At 42.5% G+C, this 22,923-nt stretch overlaps 1 long non-coding RNA gene across 1 annotated transcript in view; it reads right to left on the bottom strand.

Annotated features, from left to right (window-relative positions):
- Positions 1-13,496, bottom strand: part of LOC121096191 — a 38,151-nt gene extending 24,655 nt beyond the window's left edge. Inside the window, exon 1 of the long non-coding RNA XR_005830382.1 lies at positions 12,939-13,496. This is a non-coding gene — a long non-coding RNA (uncharacterized LOC121096191). The remainder of the gene's footprint in view (positions 1-12,938) is intronic.
- Positions 13,497-22,923: the final 9,427 nt, after the last annotated feature.

Below are 22,923 nucleotides of genomic sequence, written 5' to 3'. Positions count from 1 at the left end.
GTTAAGGGCCGTAGCCCTTTAGTGATGGGAAGCAGACATTCAAAGCTGAACACAGAGAACACTTTGCCTGAAGAGTGTGCAGGCTACATAAACAGGAAAGGAAACAGGCAGGGAGAGGCGGAGTGCCTTTCCCCAGGTCATACACCAGGTCCTTGACAAAGCCAGAAATAGAGCTCTAGCTTCCTGAGCCCCCTGCATCGCGCAGCACACCTGGTCTCCCACGCAGTTAGGCTGCAGGCATCACTCTCGTGTGGAGGCACCCCTTCAGACATCGATGCATCTGGACAACAGAGCAGCAGCAACCTCACAGGAGCAGCATCTTTACTCTTCAGAAACTGAAGTTTCGGCGGAAAGAATTGGGCCAGGAGGTATTACACAGCAACGAAATTTTAATATTCTTCACTCCAAATCAGCCGTCCATCCTTTTCTGGATAGAATTTAAGGGATTTGTTTTGCACTATAAAATTCATAGTTTCCTCTCCCATGTAAGAGGTTATTCTTACCACTGGACATCGCCACCTCAGAGTCTTGTTACATGGTTGTTAAGAAAAAGTCCTATTTTAAACATTAATAAATCACTCCACTAGACAAACATTAAACCAAATATACAGCACTATTGTATCCCCTTCCCTCTGAACAGTGCAAGTATTTCACCCTGGAAGTGATTCTTAGTCAAGCAATCTGAAGTACAGAAATACTAATTATCTGCATATTCAGCATGATGACAGCTGTCCCAAGCTTGTTTACCCACAAGCAGAATTCACCAGGTGACAATCAGATCTGATTTTGTTTTTCTGGGGCCTTTTCTACCAGATGCAGGGCAGCACTTGAGTTCATTAAGTAACTCACAAAATCAGAGTTGCAGGCAGTGGAATGTCATTCAAGAGCAGCATCTGCATCATCCCCACCCAGCAACTTATATACTCAAGTGCTCTACTTCATACCCCAAGGCCTGTTTGGCCGGGTTAACACAGTAAGTAGGTGGTTTGGTTTCAGTTTTCTTATTTTTACTGTAGCAGAAGGATTTGAATTGTAACCTGAAGAAATTATATATACAGTTTGTTGTTAAGCCTCTGGGCTTCCTTCTCTTCCAGAAGGAGCACACCTCAGCTAAACAAAATGCTCCCCACCCCCCACAGGTTTGAACGAATTACACATCTGTTATTCAGCAGTCACATATTGTTACCTCTCTTTGCAGTAACAACAAACAGTCAAGTACCAAAAAGTGTAACATTTGCGAGTGCACACTGCCTCGGTACATACAAACATACAGCACCACCACATCAGTGTCACCAGGAGCCTGTCCTACCTCACGCAATCCTGTGCTACTTTGCTTCTGCCCCTGCCTCCAACCCTGCTCATTTCACCCCATGGCTGAAACGCATCCACCCGTAAAGCCTCCAAGCCCTGGAGAAGGGAGGCCTGCGGGCAGACTGCTCCCGCCTGCTTCCCATGGTATTTCAGCTCCTTCATCCTTGAGGTTTAATCGTCAAAGTTGAAGCCTTTGCAAGGTGTGCAGCAGAAGTGGCTCAGCCCAGTCTACCATCTCCTGAGGTGAGCGGGACAGGGGAGAAGGCTGCAAAGCACAGTTCTGTGCCCATGCCCAGCCGCAGCCTTGCATCAGGCGAGGAAGTGTGGCACCAGGCGTGCTGGGCACCCTGAGGCCTGGGGAGGAGGGGGAAGGCTCCACTCATCCCATCTCTGCTCCTGCCCCCCCTGCACACCACAAGGTAATGCATCAGAAAAAGGCCCTATGTTAAGATGCATTACTGTTATTTGGCAAAATCTTGCTGTTCTCCTCAAACACTGGTCTACGTTGGGGCTGAAGAACGAAGGACCAAATGGTTTGATGATGCACGAACAGCCTGGAGTAAACCAAAGTGGATTAATAACGCTACACCTGGGCAGTTAGTGCACACGCTGCCTATTACCAGGAGGCTGTGAGCCAAATGCCATTAACGTCCAAGGCAGATTGCTATTAGCCCATAACACCCAACCTGTCATGTCTCATTGTTTCATTAACACAGTTCTGGAAAGCCTCTAATAAAGTCAGGGAAACTGTTGCCTCAAAATTAGCAGAGATTACAAGATTTTCCATGTGGATACTGAAGAGAAGAAAAGGAAGTTTATTACAATAATTTTAAGAGCATTAGAGATAACTTTGATAATTTTGCTTCTGATCTAAAGCCCACTTGAAGGCAGTAAACAAGCTCCTACTCTCTTCTTCTGAAACAGTGATTTTATTATTATAAATGATTCTCCCCCACTCATTTCTTAAATTAAATTAGAAGTTGCCCAGCCCAGAAGAAACCTGTAATGCATATACCAAAAAATTTGCATGGCTGACAAGCTTTGTCTTTGAATCTTCATGAAAGGCATATAATTGTATTTAATGCAATTTATTTGTCATTAAAGAAATAAGCTTTGATCCAAACATCTTTGCAACAGAGATTCAAAGAAACTGAAACTCCAGGTCTATTTTAAAGTAATGTGCATTTAACATTCATTCCTTTCCTTATCTGATTAGGAAATGTATTCCCTAGCAGATTATAGAAATATAACAAGGAAAAAAGTTATACTTATGTAACTTTATTAATGCCTCACAAGTTATGGCTGGGTTAGTTTGTTTTTTGATTATATTTTTTTTAAAGGGACAATCTAATTTAAACCAAAAGTCTTTGGGACAAAGATTACTGACCATTCTGTCACCCTAGAAAGCTTAAGATAGCACCTAACCAAGTAGGTTTCCAGTGTTTCAGTGGGTCTCAAATGCCAGCTGACAACAATAAACAGAAATTTAACTTGGAAAGAAAGAAGAGTTGAGTTTTGAAAAACTAAATGGAAACACTTTCATGAATTATTTCAATAGCAGTGGCAGCTTGTTTGCATAGAAGTAACTCCGCAATGTGCATAGGGCCAACACGGACATTGTACTTCTATCCACAAGGGAGGAATCGGCTAGCTGGGGGTGGTGTGGTGTGTTGTTTATTTTTTCTTTTTTTCCTTGTTTGGTTTATTCAAGACATGAGCAAAACAAATGTTGCAGAATGTGATCAGTTTAGGGAAAAAAAAAAAAAGAAAGAGAAAACAAAGACAAAGAAAAAAACTCCTCTCTAATATAAAAAAAATAATGTTTTTTCCTCTGCCAAATGCCTCCAGGAAATTTTCTGTGGGAGTTGGGACATTCATCTCCCAGAATCTGGCCCCTAGTGAGGAACTGCAGCGTGCCAAGCCAAGAAGACCGGGGCGTGGGGGTGGGGTGGGTAAAAAAGGAAGCAAATTCTACACTAATTGTGAAATTATCTGGATCATCTAATTTCCTATTACGCATGTGAAATATTTCTTTAGAAGGAGGAAAGATACTTAGAAGTCATGATTGCTTAAAAAGAAAGAATGAAAACCTTTAAAGACTGTACTAATTTGACTTTTGAGCTGGTTCTCACCCACATGAAAATCAGTTATTACAGCATTTCAAAATCACAACACCCATAGTGGATGGGACCATCTTTTGGCCACATCAGTCTGTGCAGCCTACATTAGCCTGTTCCCAACACCAGCAAATACCAGGTCCTTGGGGAAAAAAAAAAAGTGTAATACTGGCACAAGCATGTGGCAACACCTCACCAGATTACTCTCTTCCAGGGTCAACACAATTCACAGCTCTCCTGGGTTTAAGGAGTCTCACAGGACTCTTGAACCCATAAGAAGTTCTAGCACCTCTAGCCTCTGTTCAACAGCTTAGCTGATGTTACAAACCACCTTCTCTTGCTTTAAAATACAAACCCACTAAAATTTTTCATGTCCCCTGAATGTCATATTATAAGCAGTGCAAACAACTAATTCCCTTTAATCTTCTCCTTCCCTGCGGCATCAAAAGACTTTTAGCCATCCTTTCTCAGTTGTTTCTTTCCCAAGAAAGTGCATCCCAAGCCTACCTGCCACTGTACAGGAGCTGTTCAGTGCCTTTGACAACTACTGCTGCTCTGCCCTGAATCTTCTCCAGCTCTGATCTACCTTCTCTGATGCAGAGCTGCCCTTAGCCCTTTTCTGTGCTGCTGGCTTTTGACTATTTACCCCATTGTGTGGAACCTCACTGCAGGCAACAGTGGAACCAAAAGCTCTTCCAAAAATCAGTAGCAAGGCAAGCATCTGGATATTGTACTCACTAGTTCCTCAAGGCCTGGCAAACTCAATTCTTAAAACAGACAAACAAACCCAACATCCCCCAGAAAATCCAGGTTTTCGTTCTAAGTCATGTAATTTTTGAGTGGAGGTAAGTCAGATTTGTTAACTAATGAGTATTTAAAAAAAAAAATAAAATGATAAGACAGTCATAGAACAGACTCACTGATACAAACAGCTTAGTTAAATGAAATTTCTAGTGATACCACACTAGTTTGAATTACTACTCCTATGAAGAACCTTTCATTCCAACCAGACCGACATGGTCATGCAGTGAAGACAAAGCTACTTTAGAATGCCTGCACAGCAGAAACAGCTCTAGTCTCAGTGAATTTGTCTCTAGAATACCCTTGTTAATTTAGCCCTACCTCAAAAAGGGGCTGAAATACAATTGTCAGGCTCCTAAGTGCAATAGATCCATTCTGGACAGTCTGGTTTTCCATTTCTTTTTAAGCAACAGCTAGCACATGCCTTTGAGTGTCCCAAGAGGTAAACCTGGGGTTCTGAACTCACATGGAAGGACAGAATTAACTGCTTCTTCAGACATTTTCCACTCTTTTCCTTAGATTCATTGGGCTCTTCATTGAGACGACTATAGAAGTAGATGAGGAAATCATGTGTGTAAGGATGTGATGGGACTGGGGGGTGGAAACATCAGGGTGTGAACTGCATTCCCCCTCAGCTTGTGATCACCACTGGTCAGATTTTGCAGGAGGATCCACAGGCTTCTTACCATCAGACCCAGTGGCGGCTCAGGAAAAAACACGCCTGTGTAGCTGTAGAGTGCAGGCAAGGAAGTAAAACACAGCTCCACCAGAAAAACATTGGTAAGCAAAAAGTGCCAGCTCCACAGGGTCTGCATTATGATACAGGGACAGCTTCAGGTCCTTCAGATGTGACCCCAAACCATGTAAACTGAAGAAGTCAGGAAGCTTTCCTTTTAACTGGATAGCACGGGTCCAGGCCTTCAGCATGGTTTTTAGGGAATGGTTGTAGCTGTGATGACATTTTAAAAAAGCTGCGGAAGCCCAGCCACAGATGCAGAGATGAAGCATTCATAGCATGCATTCTAATAATTTCTGTTTATACAGCTTAGGAAAAAAAAAACCACCCTAACTAAAACTAATTCCTTTTTGTGTGGGAATCTGCTCTGGTTTAACTCAAAGGTCATTTTTAAGTCTGTGTGCACTTACAGTGCTAGACAAATATTTGTCAAATATACAGGCTGCTGGTCTCGTTTGAAAGATAAAGGTTATGGGGGAGGAGGGGAGGGAAAAAACCCAGCCAATGCAGAACACAGAACTGAACGAACCTTAAGGAAAAGCATCCATCTGCCAGGAGACACATTCCTGCTAGCAGAGACTGCCACCTTTTGGGGAACGGCTTCGGAGTCCGAGCAAAGAGGATGCTCCATTTTTCCCACAGATTTCCAGGCTTGGTTCTGTATTTGTACATATGTCAGAGTCAAATGGTTTTAATTTCTCAGCTAACTTCCAGTAGGAAAAAAAACCCAACATCTTGCAAAAGGATCCCTAAGCTCTGCTAGGCTCTTTTTTTTTTCCTCCTCAGTTTCTAAAAAAGGTATATTTTTTTTGTGGTCTGTTTACCTCATCGGCTGAGAGTATTTTTTAATCTGCTAGCCAATTTCAATCAAATTTGATACAGGAAATCTCGGATAAAATCCCAACTCACTTCCCGAGAATTAGCAGCTGAGAAGGTGGGCTACGGTCAAATTCATGCCTCATTTCGGGAAAGCAAAACAGGAACTTAGCTAGAATACTCCTCGGCTGGTAGCAGCCAGTATGGATGTGCCTCTTCACTAGTCACTGCAAATACTCCTTCCTACCCCAGGCCCCAGTGCTGACCCCAGACATGCAAGGATGGGGCAAACAGGGGTCAGTGCAGTAGGTGAGCCAGCAGCAAAACAGATCGCAGGTCAACTGGATTAAAACATCATTGGCTTTGCTACTTGTTTGGTGGCTTGTCTTGCTGATAAACAGGGACAGAGCCCACAGGGAAAAAATTAAATACTTTCTGCTTTTTCGATGCGTTTTGTATGGGTGTTTTTATATCACATATGAAACACAATTGTTAAAGATACTGGTTTAGGATTTTTGGATATCTTTTACCTGTAGTCAGACATCAAAATAAGTCATCAGGTTAAAAAAAAAAAAACATAAAACCCCAACACAACTCCAAAAAAAAACCCTCAATAACGCAAAATCCTGAGCTGTTCTAAGAAAAATTATCTTACCACATTTGTTGAAGTAGAAGCAGAAGCAGCAAATTCAGTAATTTCTGCTGTCCTTCTTGCCCCTCTTCCCAGAGGAGGTCTGGGTTTTATTTTCCCTTTTTAAATCTAGCTGCCTGATTTCAATCCCATTTTGACAAAGACAGCGGCCTCAGGGCTATTAGGCTCTTGTAAGAGTCCTGACAATAGGTAGGGAAAGGAAAGACAGCATTAATACCTCATGGAGGGACAGGCTGCAGCCAGAGATCAGCCACACCATTAGACGCAAGTGGCTGTGCAGGAAACCAGACAGCACATTTTAGCTCACAGCACAATCTGTAGCTGTGCCCCACCGAAATCCCTCTCCTCACCTGCCTTTTTGTTTTTATAAAAAACGGTCTTTGCACTGACACCGGATCTCCTTCACTTGCTCTCTTGGACATGGAACCCTGGGATTTCAAATCACAGCAGAAACTTTCTGTACAGCCCCTCGGGGTAGTGAAGCCAAGGGTAAGTTTCACAGGAGCCTGCACATCACTGGCCAACTAAACCACCTTCCAGCCCTGTGAGTGCTCTCTTCATCACCAGAAAGGAGACTCCAAGGACATCACCCTTCAGAAGGTCGAAAGCACCAACATGCTCCCCTCGTACTGCAAAAGGGAGTAAGGCAAAAGACTCATCTGATGAGTCTCCCAGAATAGTCTTTCCCAGCAAGTCTTCCATTCCACCCAGCTGCTGTCCCTACTAGGCTGTTACCTTCTTTTCCTCTCCCTCTTGCTCCTTGTCCCCATCTGCATTTATGTGAAATTGGATCTGGATGGGAGGAAACAGTGAAGACTGAGATGTTAAGAGCCTCGAAGTGAGTTACTGTAGCTGTGAATGAAAATAACACTCAGAGGGAGGAGCAATGAACGTCACACAAGAGGTTCAGTGCTGGAAGTGAGAAAGTAGAAAATGTTATTTGTGCAGTATAAGAATTTTTGCTTGCAGGAGGCATGCCACTTCTTCCTTCTCAGCTTATTTGAAAAGCAGGAGCAGCAGCATGTCAAGCTGCAGAGGGCATTGGAGAAAGAAGGACTTTGACACAGCCATATCAGACCCAACATCTCAGTGTAGCAGGTGCTAAAAGACACCCTGGTCTTCCTGTGCTGCTGATTTTCCTCTCCGGTAAGAAAGGGGAGACAAGAGAGTAAGTTTAGCCTCATGCCTCACCTGAAACATGCTGAGACCTCACTGGTTAAAAACCACAAGCCTAGGATCTGAAAACATCCAAAGAACACCAGGTGTATCTATCTATCTATATATAACTACAGGCTGTCCTAGTATTTACAAAACAGTGAGATGTGCTAAACACTACAAGACAACTGACTAGCTACTTATTTCGATTTTCTGTGTGGAAATACCACCGTAGTTACAAGTAATTGAAGCCCACATAAATTCAAACCCCAAGCCAAATCTTGCAGCAGCTATTCTAACCTGTAACAAGTACTGTTCTGATTGGATCCAGTTCTGATGGTAGCCAAGGGTCTTGAGAAAAACTGGTCTTAAAATGTTTATTCCACCATAGCTTAAAGTCTAAAGCATCTGAGGGAATGATGCTCTTAAAACTCCTGCTATTAGAGTGGCTACATATTCAGCACCTCTGAATTAAGGTTTGAGGTCAAAATAATTTTCCACCCCCTACAGGCTCTGGAAAGAACATGCCCCCACCACCACAGGAGAATGTTCTCAGACATCAGCTTGTGCAAAGAACACAAAAGCTGGGCATTTTCTAGTCTTAATAGACAGAGGGAGCGTTTACTGCACAGGAAGAACACAGTGGATAACTTATTTCACCCTTGAAAAGCTACTTTTGTTAGAGACAGAAACTCAGAATACCCCTTTTTAAGTTGGATGTCTTTGAAGGATGCCACAACTTTGGTGAGTCAACAAGAGTTAATCAATCAATTTCCTTGTTCTCCTGGAAAAAGAAAAAGCATTTTCTCCATTGGAATTGCTGTAGCAGAACTGACACAAATACCAATTCAGTGAGCTGAAGAACACTGTTGGGAATACATGACAACTAAAGGCTTGTCTGAATCCATATCCAGCACAGATACAAGATCATGCTAGGGTGAGCCCAAGTTTCCAGTACTCCATAAAGAAGTGACAAATAACGTGACCCCAAATAAGCCAAAAAGTATTTTAGCCCTTTGCAGTTCTCAACCCAAAGGTAGGCAGGCTCACTCTGAGAAGATGCTCCTGAAAACAAGTTAAGCAAAACCAACGTAAGCCGTAATGGTCTTACCAAGCTGCCTACAGCACTGCTCTGGATTGCCTCCCTTCTGCAAGCCTTACTGTCTTCTGCCTGTTGGTATACTTTCAGTGTCAAGGGCATATTTCTCTTGGCCAGGAACATGGATCAGAGGAAGAATCTCTCTGGCCTCAGGATATCCCCTGAAATGGGGCAAAAATCAGGCTCCAGGGGAGCACTGCAGTAAAATAAAATTAACCTCCTAGGTCAGCAGAAATGTTCACATACCTTTTCTGCTTAAAGCAAATAAGCTACTCGCCAAAATCTACCAAGACAGACTTTTAGCAGCAGGGTAGGAGAGTGTTCTGCAAACCAACCAGACTAAGTTTGTCACCTTAAATCACCTTGGAGAATTTTTTCTTTTTTTAACCTTGACAGATGAATAAAATAAACAATAATGAATAAAAATAAAATAAACAAACAAAATGTAGGCACCAGAATAAGGTTGGATAAGCAGGTCTACCAGCTCAAGATGCCAGTCTAGCTCAATCTAAACAAACATTTCAGTGCTGTTTTAGCCAAAGACAACTTTTAGTCCATATTCCTTCTTGTTGGCCTGGTCATATTACTAAAAAGACGTTACCGGAAACATTTAAGTAGAATACAATTCAAAATCATGTATGATCAGCTAGGAGATTTAAGACACTGCATACTAGCACAGGGGAAGATTCCTACGGTGTTCAAGTACTTTGATGTTGAAATCCCTCCCAAAATTCAGCTTGGTTTGGTCATCTACATCCCTTTTGCTCCTTGGTACTCTAATCTTGTTACATTTAAGCAAATGGTAATGGTTTAAAAGGTTGTTCTATCTCTGATCTTCCATCATCCTCCCTTGTTTCTGAAGGAAGGGGGGAAAAAATAATAAAATCACTTAAAAGACAGTTGTCTACGCTGGGGTGAACACATCAGCAAGTGTCTTGAATAATTTTTAAACTTCTAGCATTTCCTCCAAAGGACAACCAACATTGGGGGAAAAAAAAAAAAACCAAACCAAAACCAACAACAAAACCAAAACCCAAAACAGGTGTAAAAGGAAGGGTCAGTTACAAAGCAGGGATGACACGATGTGAGAGACCCCTCCGAGCCCGCTGCAGCAACTGACAATCTCCAAGAGAGGGCAATCTCGGACCAGAGATGATTCACAGAGGGCGTTCTCCTTAACAGCTGTTTTCTGCCCCGTTTTACTGTATGTACCGAAGAAGCTTGATGTTTAAATAGCAACTGTTCATCAAAAAAAAAATAATCTTGGCTATATGTCAAAAATTACAAGTTAGCCTCTTGCAAGCTTCAAAGGGGAGGGAAATATTATTTCCCATTTACAGATGCTATAACATAAGAAACAGTGTTCTGCACGTGGATTTAGTCCAACAAAAAAGTATACAGTTAAGCACATGCTCATCTTTAAACACACCATCAATTTTACAGCAGACGACAACACTTCCTCGCTCCTGAGTTCACCAGCAGCAAGACCACGATGAGAGACTATCGCACAAGTTCTGCAGGACCAGATACCAGCACAGAAAAAAAAAAAAAAACCACCTGCAATTTACGTAGCATTTTCCCCCAAAGACAAAGGTTCTTCTGGGCTTTTGTAAAGTGGTAAAAAGTTCCACGAATTCCCACCGCTTCCAACCCCTCCATGCTTTAGACTCATTGTTTTGATACTGGTATTTCCAGCCGGAGCACCAGCTGATTGACAGTGGCTCCCAGGCCCTGGAGAGACACCAAATTTTGGGTGGTTACACTCAGAAGACAACTTCGTTGGAAATAACCCAAGTCCTATAAGCCATTTATCCCTACTCACACCAATGCCGAAGGCAGAGCCACGTGGGAAGCAGCACCCAGAGCTCTTGGGGACCAGGGGCAATGGTGTTTGTACTGGAGTCACACAGAGTAGCAGCGCACCGAGGACAGATGCAGACTGTCCTTCAGGAGCACTGGAGAAATATTTACCAGACTAGAGACGGAGGAACGGTTGTAAGCATAGTACTGCCTCAGATCAGTTCAGCATCAAGATCCTGATGCACATACATGAGTATCCCACTAAGGCCCTGAGTCCAGCTGCACAGCATCACACTCAACAGCTGCTCTTGCCTTACAGGTGGCAAAGCCTGCAGACACGTTCACCGCAGTGAAAGAAACTTGACTCTAGTGAATTCTATTCCTTCAACCAGAACCACCCTCAGCATCTTAAGAGATGCACCTCACCCTTTTCCCCCATCTCTTTCTCCTCCAAGCATTCACATGAAGCCATCTTTGTTCATGCTGGCGACCAATTTAACTAAAGTCTGGTTTCATTAATTTCACTAAGCTGTTGAAAGAGGTCACACACTCCATTTTTTTCCCCAGTAAGGTTAACCCACGTGGATATCGGGAGTTTCACAACAGCAGTGAGACTTTTGGGGGCAGAACACAACAAAAAAGAATACAGGGGGGAGATCTCTTAATGGAAGTTGAAGTTCCTTACTGTGATTTCAGGGGTGCAGAAGGAAGCAAACAAGGACCTATTTTCTCACTTCTGTTACTGCAGTACTCAAAAATCCCTCCAACAAACACTCCACCAGCTTCTGCTTCCAACAGAAGAACACCACGGGAAACACCAAACAACTCAGATAAAAGTTGCTGCCCAGCATGCATACCTGGGAAGTTTTGTGGCTGTAATGAGACTTTCACAGTGGCTGTAAAGAGACTTTTACAGCTATGCTATCCCATTGGCCTTTACAGTGGTAATACTCGAGTACTTTTGCAAGCCAGAACAGCTAACCCACCTACCACTGAGGTTAACAAAATGATTTTTCACTGGTTTCAGTGAAAGTTGGACCAGGTTGTAGCATTGAGGCTACCTACTTGGTAAGGTGCTTAGGCAAAAGCACCGAGGCAGGATTTTGAAATTCTCTTCACAACAATAAAGCAACAACGTACCTCAAGAGACCATGGCTTTTAAAGACGACAAATGATCACTTCAGTAACACACATCCAAAGCTGGATATTTCAAGTAGCTTGAAAGAAGTTGAGTCCTTGAAGTGCTAAGCAGCTACAGTTCCCAAGCTCCAAACCAGAAGAAAGGAACCCAAAAGCGCAGAGTTAATTAACCTAATCACAGAACTACAAACACCTGATTTTGTAGGGAAAAGGCAAGAACACATGTGTTTATGCCAACACAGTGCATGTCTACAGAGAGGTAAAGTGTCTTGCTTTAAACATGCAATACATGTCAAAGCTAGCCCTTACACAACCAAGCACAGACAAAAGAGTAATCCAAGAACATTACAGTAATTTAGGCCAGGTGGTTCGGGTCTTTGGAAAAAAAAAAAAATGAAAGACGATAAAGAGCACTGGGATTTAGGGTGTGAGGCTCCTCTAAGGAGGCTGAGCCCACACCTGGCTGTGATCAGTTGCATCCCAGGTGCAAGCACTTCACCAGTCAGGCCTCACTTGCCACCACTGAGAGGAAGGACCAGGCACCTGCACACACAACCACACACTTTTTACACCCTGGTTTTGTAAATCAGAGAGTCATCTCCACAACTGTAATGCAACTAGGAACTTAACTCATTCTGTAAGACTTACAAAGCAGTTTATAAAGCTGAAGGCTGCAAGCGGGACCTAAAACATTTTTCTCCAGCAAAGCTTATGTTAATCTAAAAAAGGGTTATCAGAAGACCCAAAACTCTCTTCTCCCCACTTGCCCCAAACCCAGAGCACATGCAGTACCTAGAAGCTGGCTGCTCATGACTGCTAACAAGTGTACTTTAAACCACTGGCCTTTAAACCAGTCCCAAAGAAGACCTGGAGCAAAAGCATCCAATCTAGAATAACAGCAACCCTTTATACAGCAGAACTGCACCTAACATTTGCTACAGACAAATTGCTCCATAAAACGAGGCGGCAGGAGTCCCACCTTTACTGACACCACCCTTCTCCCCTGCCCTGTGCCTGCCCAGCTCAGAGTGGCAGGGAGCACACCTGACCACACACACATTGCTGAGCAGCTGGGACACTTCTGCACTTTAGCAAAAGAAATTTCTTTTTCCCCTCCTATCCCACCTCACCCCTTATAATTACAACTTGCAAATCATTCTTCACAAATTATTACAGGTTTTTTAATCTGAGCAACACTTCCTCTGGCATTGTGCAGGTGAAAATAAATGAAAATAACACTGCACTCTTCAGAGCATGAAAACCCACCTATAACACCCCTCTCCCTCTTACAGAAAGGCTTGTATCACTCACCCCTGCATCGCACTGAAGCTCTCCAACGTTTCTTCGTCTCTTGCTCTGAGAGCCAGCCAGTGATGTCCCTTCGGCTGTTGCTCCCCGTGCTCTCAACCTGCCCCCTGCCCTGCCGTGCGGCAGGCGGGCCGGGCCGGGGCGGGGCTCCCGCCACCGCCCCACGCCGCTCCCGAGCGGCTGCGCGGGCAGCCCCGGGGTAGCGCCGGGGTAGTGCCGGGGCAGTCCCGGGGTAGTGCAGGGGCCGTCCCAGGGCAGTCCCGGGGCTCACCGGCACGGCGAGGGAGCAGCTGAGTCGGACGCGTGTCGCAAGCGGCGCGGCAGCCCGCCTTCCAGCAGCGCCGAGGCGCAGGGTGCGTCCCCTTCGAGGCTGCTGGGCGGGCGCGGGGAGCCGCAGGGTCTGGCTGATGCGCTCGGCTGCGGCTCGGCGGGCCCGTTCTGCTTCCCTTCAGCTGCGCTGCCCTTGCCCTCGGCCCCGCTCCTCAGCCTTCCGCTGCCGCTGCAGGGGAAAAGATAAATAAATAAATAGATAGATAAATTAATAAAGGTTTTGATCAGGTTTGTTAACCGTGTTTACAGGTAGGAGCTTAGTTTGGGCTCAAAGTGTACAGCTGAGGTCTGAAATCAGCAATTAACTGAAAAGAGCCTGAGCAAACTTTTTGCAACAAAGCTGACCTCACAGCCTTTCAAAAAGCCCCAGCTTCTAGTTCAGAAAAAACTCTGGCTAGAGGGCCCCAGGATGAAGTTGCTTAACAGGAAGCAAGTTTCAGCTGTCTTGTGGATTGGAGCCTTCCTTTCACTTCCAGGTTTGCCCCTGGATTTGGTGCAGCCAGCCTCCTTACGGCAGAACAATAAATGAGTGCTGTGACATGTAGCCTTGACTAGTAGGTGAATTAGCAAACGTTTTGGTTTGCCAAGATCAGTAATTCCCAACTCAAGCACTAATAAATCACAAATTAACTGCCAAAATCCATGGGAATTGTGACATTATTATTTTTAATCATCAACTGGGGGCTCTTCATAGTGGCTTCTGAAACTTTTGAATAGCTTTATGCTACAACCCGGAGGGTTAAAAAGCTCTTTTTGCTTGCTGTGGTTGTCTTGAAATCAAACCAGCTGTAAAATACTGCCTACTTTTAGGATTAAAATAGCGGAAACCACCAAGTTCCCTGTGGTTTCACATGAAAACATACGTTTTGTGATGAGTGAGCCTGCTGTTGTAAAATAAGGGTATAGGGCGCAACCAGGCAACTCAAAGGGTGTATTTGTCACCCCAGCAAAGGGCAAGAGCTGATCAAAGCTCAGACGGACCTGAAGCAGGTAGGGAAGTTTTTCCTGTTCTTTGCTGTATTGCTACTTGACTTTATCAAAAATTATTTTCAATAATTTTTTGAGCTGTAGTTCCCAGAAGCTAGGCAGAAATTGCCACTTAAAAAATAAAAAGGGAAGAAAAAAAAGAAAAAATCCCAACAACCGAACCAAACTAGTTTTCACCAGTGTGGGAATAAGTTTAAAAGTGTATCATGGGTACCCATAGTGGCTCAGAGAGCATCTATCCAGGAAAGGCTAACCTATTTATTTTTCTCCTTGATTTTATGATTTGGGGATATGTATGTGTTTGGAATGTGTTTATGGTGAGGCAGCTGTCATAAGACTATTTAGTATTACCTCCTGTGTGCAGTAAATAAAATGCAAAAGACTACCAACCCCTTCTGCCCTTACCCAAACGTTAGCATTGAGTGAGTATTAAACATAACGTTTCTATGCAGAGACTCTATTCTGGAACTTCCAGTGCTCTCACAGCTGTGACTAATTCTAGCTGTCATTTGAATTAACAATATTAAATTAGGTTGATATGATCTCTCCTGTTGATTAAAACCCAAGAGTTACCAACAATGAAGAAAAGTGTTCGAAGTCACTTGTACTATTGTGAACTGTATTTACGTACAGGTTATCTACAGGAAGTGTTTTCAAATTCAGCACAAAACAAAGGACAGGCTTCTCTAAGTTGCCTGGATGACATTCTTATGATTTTCTTATGAGAGAAAACACAGATTTGAAAGCAGTTTATTTACAGGTCTTACTTTTAAGTAATTTAAAAAAATAAAGTCAAATCACAGGCTGCCACAGAAATCCTAAAGTGATGAGGGGGCCCAGCACTTCAATGAGGGCAATGGCCTCTTTTGCTGGAAAAAGAGGAACTGCAGCTGGGATGAAGCTTCTACTCTTTTTTTTTTTTTTTTTTTATTGGTCTAGCTCTCTAAATCTGTGTATGTAGGTCATACCTATAGCAAGCATCCAAGCAACCTCACTTTGTGTGCTTAAATTTTCTTTCAGGAAGATTGTGTCATCATTCATTTCAATCTTCTGCAGATTTTTCTGCCTGTATAAAGTGGACCCTCCTTGTAACCTTGCACTGCTTCAGAAACGCAGAGGCTGTGGAAATGCAAGAAGACCCTGCACTCTACACTCATTCTGCACTGTCAGAAAACTACCCAGTCACACCTGGATCTGAGATACACTTTTCTCTACTGCCTTGATTCGGACAGCCTTGTACATAGCATTGGTTTTGTAAATACATTGCCACCGACAGGCTCAAAGAATATAATCTTGACTGAGGTCAAACTTAAAATGGATGTATGATAAGCTGAGTAGGATTAGACTACACCCATTTCACGAAGACCTGCATGGATTTTTGGTTATCCAGCCTGATTGTCAAATACTCTTTATGTTGTTTTCCTGTTAAGAACACAAAGCAAAGAGAATACATGTGCATGGGGATATATGGGTGAATTATGCTTTGATTCTAACAACACTGGAAGGTTGATAAGGTTGTAGTTACTCTAACCTGACATACCATACGGTAGATAACTCCTCACCTTTTCTCAACTGGAAATATCCTCTACTGCATGAGTAAAGTAGCATTAAAAGGGTCTAGTCATATTATAACCAGACAAAATACCTTTTATTGGGGCTATATCTGATACCTTTCCTTACCAGTGTGGAAATTTCAGAAATCATGATACCTCAGTTATAAAGAATGTATGTACTCACCAGTGCTTGCTGGTCTGTTGCTGATGATAGAAACCGCGTGTAACTACAGAAGATGGCACAGCATGGAGGGGAATGCTTCTGTCCCAGAGGTAGAGACAGCCCTAATGCAGAGCAAGATGTCTGCCCGGTGCATGGTAGTGAACACATAAGAGAATATTATATTCTCCTGAGCACCTCCCTCCATGCTAATAAACCCAACTCTGAAACCACTCTGGGATAATTTATTATAGTAAGCAAAGTCACCGTGTTAATCCAAGGAGGTGAGGTCAGATAGAAAGAACACATTCCAAAATTATGTCTTATTGTGTGTAACTTCATTTGTGCAGATGAATGCTCCTGAATGATGCCAAACATGTTAGTGAGACAGTGTGAAGTCAAATGATGTCATTCAGTCACAATTTTCTTGAGGAAATCAATTCATTTTCCATAATTAGGTTACAGTGCATATAACAACAACTAAAATCCTGCATGTATGGTCGGTGTAGAGAGGGAAAGATAATAAAAAAGCAGCCAAAACAGGGGCAAAAAGAGTGCAATACATTTTGTAGACAACCTTTTTAAGAATGTAAAAGAGCATAACAGCAAAACAGAACATGTAATGGGTTTGGGAAAAGTAGGCAGCCAGCTTTTTTACTGTATAAATCACAATATGAATAATGATGAGGCAGTATAGAAACAAGCAGTACTGGTTCAGGGGCCCAAGTAGGTTTTGGAGTCCTTGACTAAACTGTGGAAAAAGGAAATTTTATACTAATTTTGTAGAGCTGTAATTGACATTACAGGATTCGAGACAGCACAGTATTGCTGTCATGGCAGCTTTTAGTCAGAAATAATTACGCAGGTTTTCAACGATATCCAGAGTTTCAGTAAGGAGTTTGGTGAATGGGCTTTGGTATAGGACCTTTAAAGCATTTAAAATGGGAAAAGCCTTTTTTGGACACCTGTCAGGAGCTTCTGCAGTTATTCCAGGTAGTATTAGAAATAAGCTCTGAATAAACAAAATTATTTGCAAAACCTGAGCTACTTCTGCTGCTGGTTTCACTGCAGTCAGTGTATCAATCACCAAAGAATTAATGAAATTTTTGCTTTCAAGTGAATTGCTCCATGTTCTAAGCTCAAAGTTTTGGTTAGGTTTTGGATCATTGATGGGGTCTTTTGAGTCACGGAAAGGCCAGTCCTGAAAGATGAATGCAGTCCTTCTGTTGGCTTTCCATCACTATAGAAGACAGTTTCTCCCATTGCTTATGCCTACCTGAATTTCACACTGCCTTCAGGTTAGTTGGAATATAGGATCCCTTCAGAGAATGACAATCAACTGACAAATGTAATTTCTTTCTATGTAGATGTTGTTTGGATGGTGTTTCATGTCTGAGGTAGTTCTACTTTCCTCTTTATAACCACAGCTTACTGCATTCATTGCAGGGATGGGAGCACTTTCAATAGCTGGCAAATCTCTCTTAATTTTTTTTTTTTTTAATATTCAGGATATCTGTGTTCAGATGAGATGATTCACTAAAATTAGAGTGTAACTATATCTCTGCTTAGAAAACTTAGCATGTACACTGAGAAAGGATGGAGATAGAAATGTAGCTACTTGAGAAGCCATCTCCCATGTTCCGAGAACAGAGAGGTACCACACATGCTGTTAGCAATCAGACCTGTGCCCAAGCCTGAGACACAATCACAGAGCTGACACCATGACTTTTTTGGATACCTGCTCTTATTCTCCTCCTACCCTGGGAACCAGCTCATGATGACAGCTGTACTTCAGAGTACCCCCACACTAATACCACTTGCATTAAATGTCAGCCTGGTTACTCAGCCTGTTCCATCTCATACTGTGTGGTCAGAACTGTCTCAGTATGACATTAGCATTTGAAATGTGGTTCTCTTATCAACAATCCTCCTCCAAAAAAAGGATAGTTATTATTTCAAAGATAAAAAATAAGTTCTCAAGCCATGAAGACTATATTTTTTTCTCTTATTAAAAAAAAAATCTGACATTTTATAAACTTTTTTGGATGGTGCCTTCCTCTTTATGACTAACTTTACTGAACACTAATAATATGTCTGTCTTGATATACATATGTAGATGAGTCCCTTCTCCCAGAACATTACCATATAAACAAAGGTCAGATGAATCAGTTAAAAGCCCAAGTTGTTCCTAGCACAGCTCTACTTTTATAAATGGAGCACATTACTTATTTATACAAGCTGACTTTTTTTTTTCTCTCACAAAGGAAGTAGAATTAAAATAAGAGCAATGGAAGCACAAGTGCTTTTTTAGTCCAGTGCATGGAAGTTGATAATCCAGGACACACATATAAAGAGCAATTTGGGAGACAACGCTAAGCGTTTTAGAGAAGTAAGGCAAAAAGAAAGCATGAAAATCCTTATAGGACAAAGATACAAAAGAAGAAACAAGTCAAATATATGGACTGAATAAAGAAAGGAAGCTAACAAATAGCTTTAAATGGCAATTGCTCCTGAAAAACAAAGCAAATTAATATCACCAAGACTGGACTCTCTCATGGAGAAGCTCTAGGAACAAAGAACAATAGATGACTCAGAGGGGAGCAAAAGAGCAAAGAAATATTAACTGAACATAGACACTCTTGATGTGAAAGGCAGTCTCTGTCTTCAATCTGCATTTGTGTTATTGCCTGGGGAGGAAGCCAACATTGCCCCATCCCAGGGCACGCATCCCTGTGGCGGAGTGTAACCCGGCTAACGCCACGGCTCTCGGTTCCCTTCATATTCTCCCAGCAAGTTCGACAAGTCCTAGAGAACATTTCCATTTTGGGAATTTGCATTTACTGAAAAACTTAACAACACAAGAATATCCATCCAGCCTTCCCAGCTGGCTCCAGGTCTTCATACTTCATCCCTAATATAACTCCTGCTGAGGTTTCCTACCAGTATGACTCATCTTTGTCATGCTGGCTATCAGCCTCCTGCTCCCTGAAGGCAAATACCTACAGATTCTCTGTCAGCTAAAATCTCTGGAGAAGTTGACTAAGCACACCCTTTTTCCAAGAAGCAATTCCCAGAGTTTCCCCTTCAACAATTCTCAGAGGCACCTAACAGCTGTTCTTCTAATGTTAACTGGGATATTTCTAGCTGGTAAGGACTTGGCCCCATTCCCCATCTTCTCTGCTGCTGCTACAGGCAGCCATCTCTTCAAATGGCAGCATCATGCAATAGTGGGAAGGGGAGGAGGAGAAGGTCATATCATAGTCTATACAGCACAACTCAGGAACGATGCTGACCATCGCAACACAGTCTAGTCTCCTTTACCTCCCCATTTTAAAGACAATACCATAAGGACCAACAGTCTTATATAATGAAGAAGAAAAGCGCCTGCTGTAGTTGTCATTCTTGCTGCCAGATAAACTACTGTGGCAACATAACGGCAAAGAAAACGTTATCATTCTATAAGGCTTGTCAAACCATTCCGGAGTCCAGGAATGGTGAATGGGCTTGAATGGTCGGATGTAACGGCACAAGGAGATGAGGCTATACAGACAAAGATATAACAAACTTCAAGGAAGTGTCTATCACCAATACAGTTACAAATATTCATAGTATTGGAAGATGGAGCACATGCAATCCTCAATAGTCTCATGCTCTGTGTCTCCACTTAAATAGCAATTAGAGCTATCTGGAATGGATATGTAACTGGATAGGAACAGCCTATAGGAAACTCTTCTCCATTACTGAGCTTTCTGCAAAAGCACTCTTCAAAAGAGTGTGTCTGGGGGTCTGTCTGTGTGTGAACAGTATGCCTAATTGTAACCTATATTGTCTAGGTGGCCACGTAACATTTTACCACTGTCCAGAACCAGGCAACAGCATCACTAGATGTGGAAAGCTCATAAACTTAGTCTTAGACACAAGACTCACTACACCTCCAATGGGGAAGCTAAAGGAGCAGTATCTCATCTACAGCACAAAAAGGAAATAGAAACCCAGAAAAAGAAGTCTCGGTAAGAGAGCAGAGCACTGTGCTGTGTGGCGGCTCACTCACCAGGTGAACAGGGTATTTGGCGTTTGCAGACAAGCTGACCATGAGTCAGCAATACACCTTAATGGGGCATGATGGTCAATGGCATACAAGGCTGCATTAGCAAAAATGTAGACAGCAGGTCAAGGGAAGTGCTTATTCTCTCTGTTCAGCACTTTTGAGACATCATCTGGAGTACCGTACCCAGTCTGCACTCCCCAGCAGACAAAAGACACTGTCAAATTGAAAGAAGTCCAGCAGAGGTATGCTAAAATGACTAGAGGACTGCAATACATGAATGAGAGACTTGGGTTTGTTCAACCTACAGAAGAAAATTGTGTGCGCATATATCTGCCTGCTGTAATAACTACATAATGGGCAGTGCTAAAAAGAACTGAGCCAGATCCTTCTCAGAGGCATACAGAGAAAAGCTGAGAGTCAACGAGCACAGGTCACAGCCAGGGAAACTCTGATCAGATGCTAGCAAAACATCACAGTGAGAACGGTCCAGCACTGGAGCTGGTGCCCAGAGAGGCTAAACGACCCTTGTGATCATGGGCTCAGTGTCACTTTTTTTCAGGTGGGAAAAGCAATTTCCAGCTCCTTGTGTGCAGAAACATTTAGTCGAGCTGAGCCTTTACTATCACTCTACAGAGTTACCCTCAGCCCAGCAATTAATTAGAGCTTGTTTCTGTGTATGCCAGTGGCTCCACGCTGCCTGGCTGCTTCACTTACAGTGCTTGCTGGAGGAACTCAGGCTGTGCTGGGAGCTGCACTTCTGGCTCAGGACGTGGGAGGATGTGGGTTGCTGATGTGTGAATAAGAGGGAGAGAGAGGTGTGAGATTTGAGGGTGGTGTAGGTTTGCATCCGGAGCTGAGATGCCAGTTTGTAGGAGTGAAGAAATACAGTAGGCTATAAAAGAGGTCTGTCTTTTCCTGTGTATATGCATTTTCCCTTATGGAAGGAGTCAAACATACCCAGAAACTCAGTGTCTCCTAAGTCAGATTTTAAAATCTCATGCTTTTCAATCACCTACCATAGAGAAAGGGGAAGAAGAAAGTACACACCTGTTATGGTGAAAATCAGAGAATCCAAAGACTATTTTGTAAATATTAGGAAAATATCTTTATTGATAGTACTGTGGGCATCCAACGTGCATTTTCTTTTATGTAAATCATGGTTTTCCCCAGAAATCAACTAACTGGCAATGAGAATAACTTTTGCATCTGTAATGACTCTTGATTTTAGTGCCATTTTGGTGATAAATGATTATGCTTGAGGTTTTAGAAGGTAAAGATGAGGTTAAAAGTCTCAAATCAATACATGCATCAGAACAATGAGATACAATAGCTACTAGCGTATGACCAGGAGGTTCTATGCTGGCAGTTGTAACAGGAGATAAGAAAGAAAACAGAAGCGAAGAGATTTTGAAGCAGTCACAGCTGTTTCACACTCAGTATCTGAAGGATATTGAAATAGAAATGATGCTCAGAAGTAAATACCTATCAAACCGAAAGGAACCTATGCCAGCTCTTAAGAATGGATGATGGGGTCTCTAATAGCTTAGATAAGCTTGTTGCTATCATCGGTGTCAGATGCCTTTCAATCTTTATCTGTATAGTCTGATATTTTCCAAAAAGGGGAAAAAGCAATGTGACTAGGTCATTTGATTTATCTGTAGGTAACCCATCAGGATAATGTATGGAAAAATGTCTTAAATGAACATTTGCCAAAGCTGATTAGAGAGCTTTTGCTGCCAATCAATCTGGAAGACCTGGAACATCTCTGAAGCATGAACACACAGAAGATTATATACAGCTGGCTGGTGGATGTGGTGGGATTCAGAAACAAACAAAAAAGAAGATAACTAAATGTAAAAGGTGTTTGAGGAGGAAATGGAGAAGGGATGTCACCAGTCAGCCCAAAAATCAGTAAGCAAGGATGGGAAAAGGAAGGCTGGGCAGGACACAGAAGGTACTATCATACCCAGCTCCCTCGTTAAATGCTTCTGCATTTCACTAATGTCTCCTTCCTTCAGAAAATACTCTTCAGAAATCCTCTTAGCCTGTTTTAAATTAGATTGGGGAATATGCCAACAGTGCAAACGTATTCACAGACAAAGCCAAAACACTCCTTTTTGGGAAGCTCAAATAAATGAAGTAGGTTATTAAATTATGATGAGTTCTGCCCTGAAGAAGGAAGGTTAAAAGTTCAGAAGAAAAAGAAATTAAAACTGAAAAATTATATTCAGACTGCTGAGAATAATTGACTTGAGGGATGACTTCAGTGTTTTTATCTATCACCTAAAGAAAGTTACCTCACCAGTGTGATCACCTGACATGGACTGTTCAAGGCCTTATACCATCAGGTCCTCACTTCCCCTTGCCTTACAGAGCATCCAAACTCTTCCTGTTAACACAGACCTATTACATATTTTGTCTATTTTGCACAAGACAGAGCCATAAGAGCTGCCTCCCTCTTTGACAGTCCTAGTATCTACTAATCCAGTGATTAGACTGCTCACTTGGAGAGATGTGGAGATCTAAATTTGTATCCCCACTCCAAATCAGAAGGAGGATTCAAACAAATCCAAATTCTAAATTTCATTTTTCTGAAAAATGTCACAGCTTGAAGCCATCATCTCCAACAAGCATGAATCCTAAAGGGAGAGCAAAAAGCTACCCCTGAAGAAACACAAGACAAAGTCTGTTCCTCCTCTTAGCATTTCTTGAAGTGTCACGATACCAATCAGCAACTTCTAAATTCCTTTGAGTTACTGTTGAATGCTATAGTTCCTAAATCCCTCTCTCTGTTTTGTCCTTCATATACCTGCCTCAAAAATGTAGGAGGCAGGTTTCTAAAAGTATTAGGGCACCTAATGACATCTCCATAATCGTGTGAAGGTTTAGTCAGTATAATTTGTCAAGAGC

The sequence above is a fragment of the Falco naumanni genome, chromosome 12 (assembly GCF_017639655.2).
Source record: "Falco naumanni isolate bFalNau1 chromosome 12, bFalNau1.pat, whole genome shotgun sequence".
NCBI classification, from domain to species: domain Eukaryota; kingdom Metazoa; phylum Chordata; class Aves; order Falconiformes; family Falconidae; genus Falco; species Falco naumanni.
The sequence above is the reverse complement of the archived record's forward strand: the minus strand, read 5'-3'. Positions and strand labels throughout refer to the sequence as shown.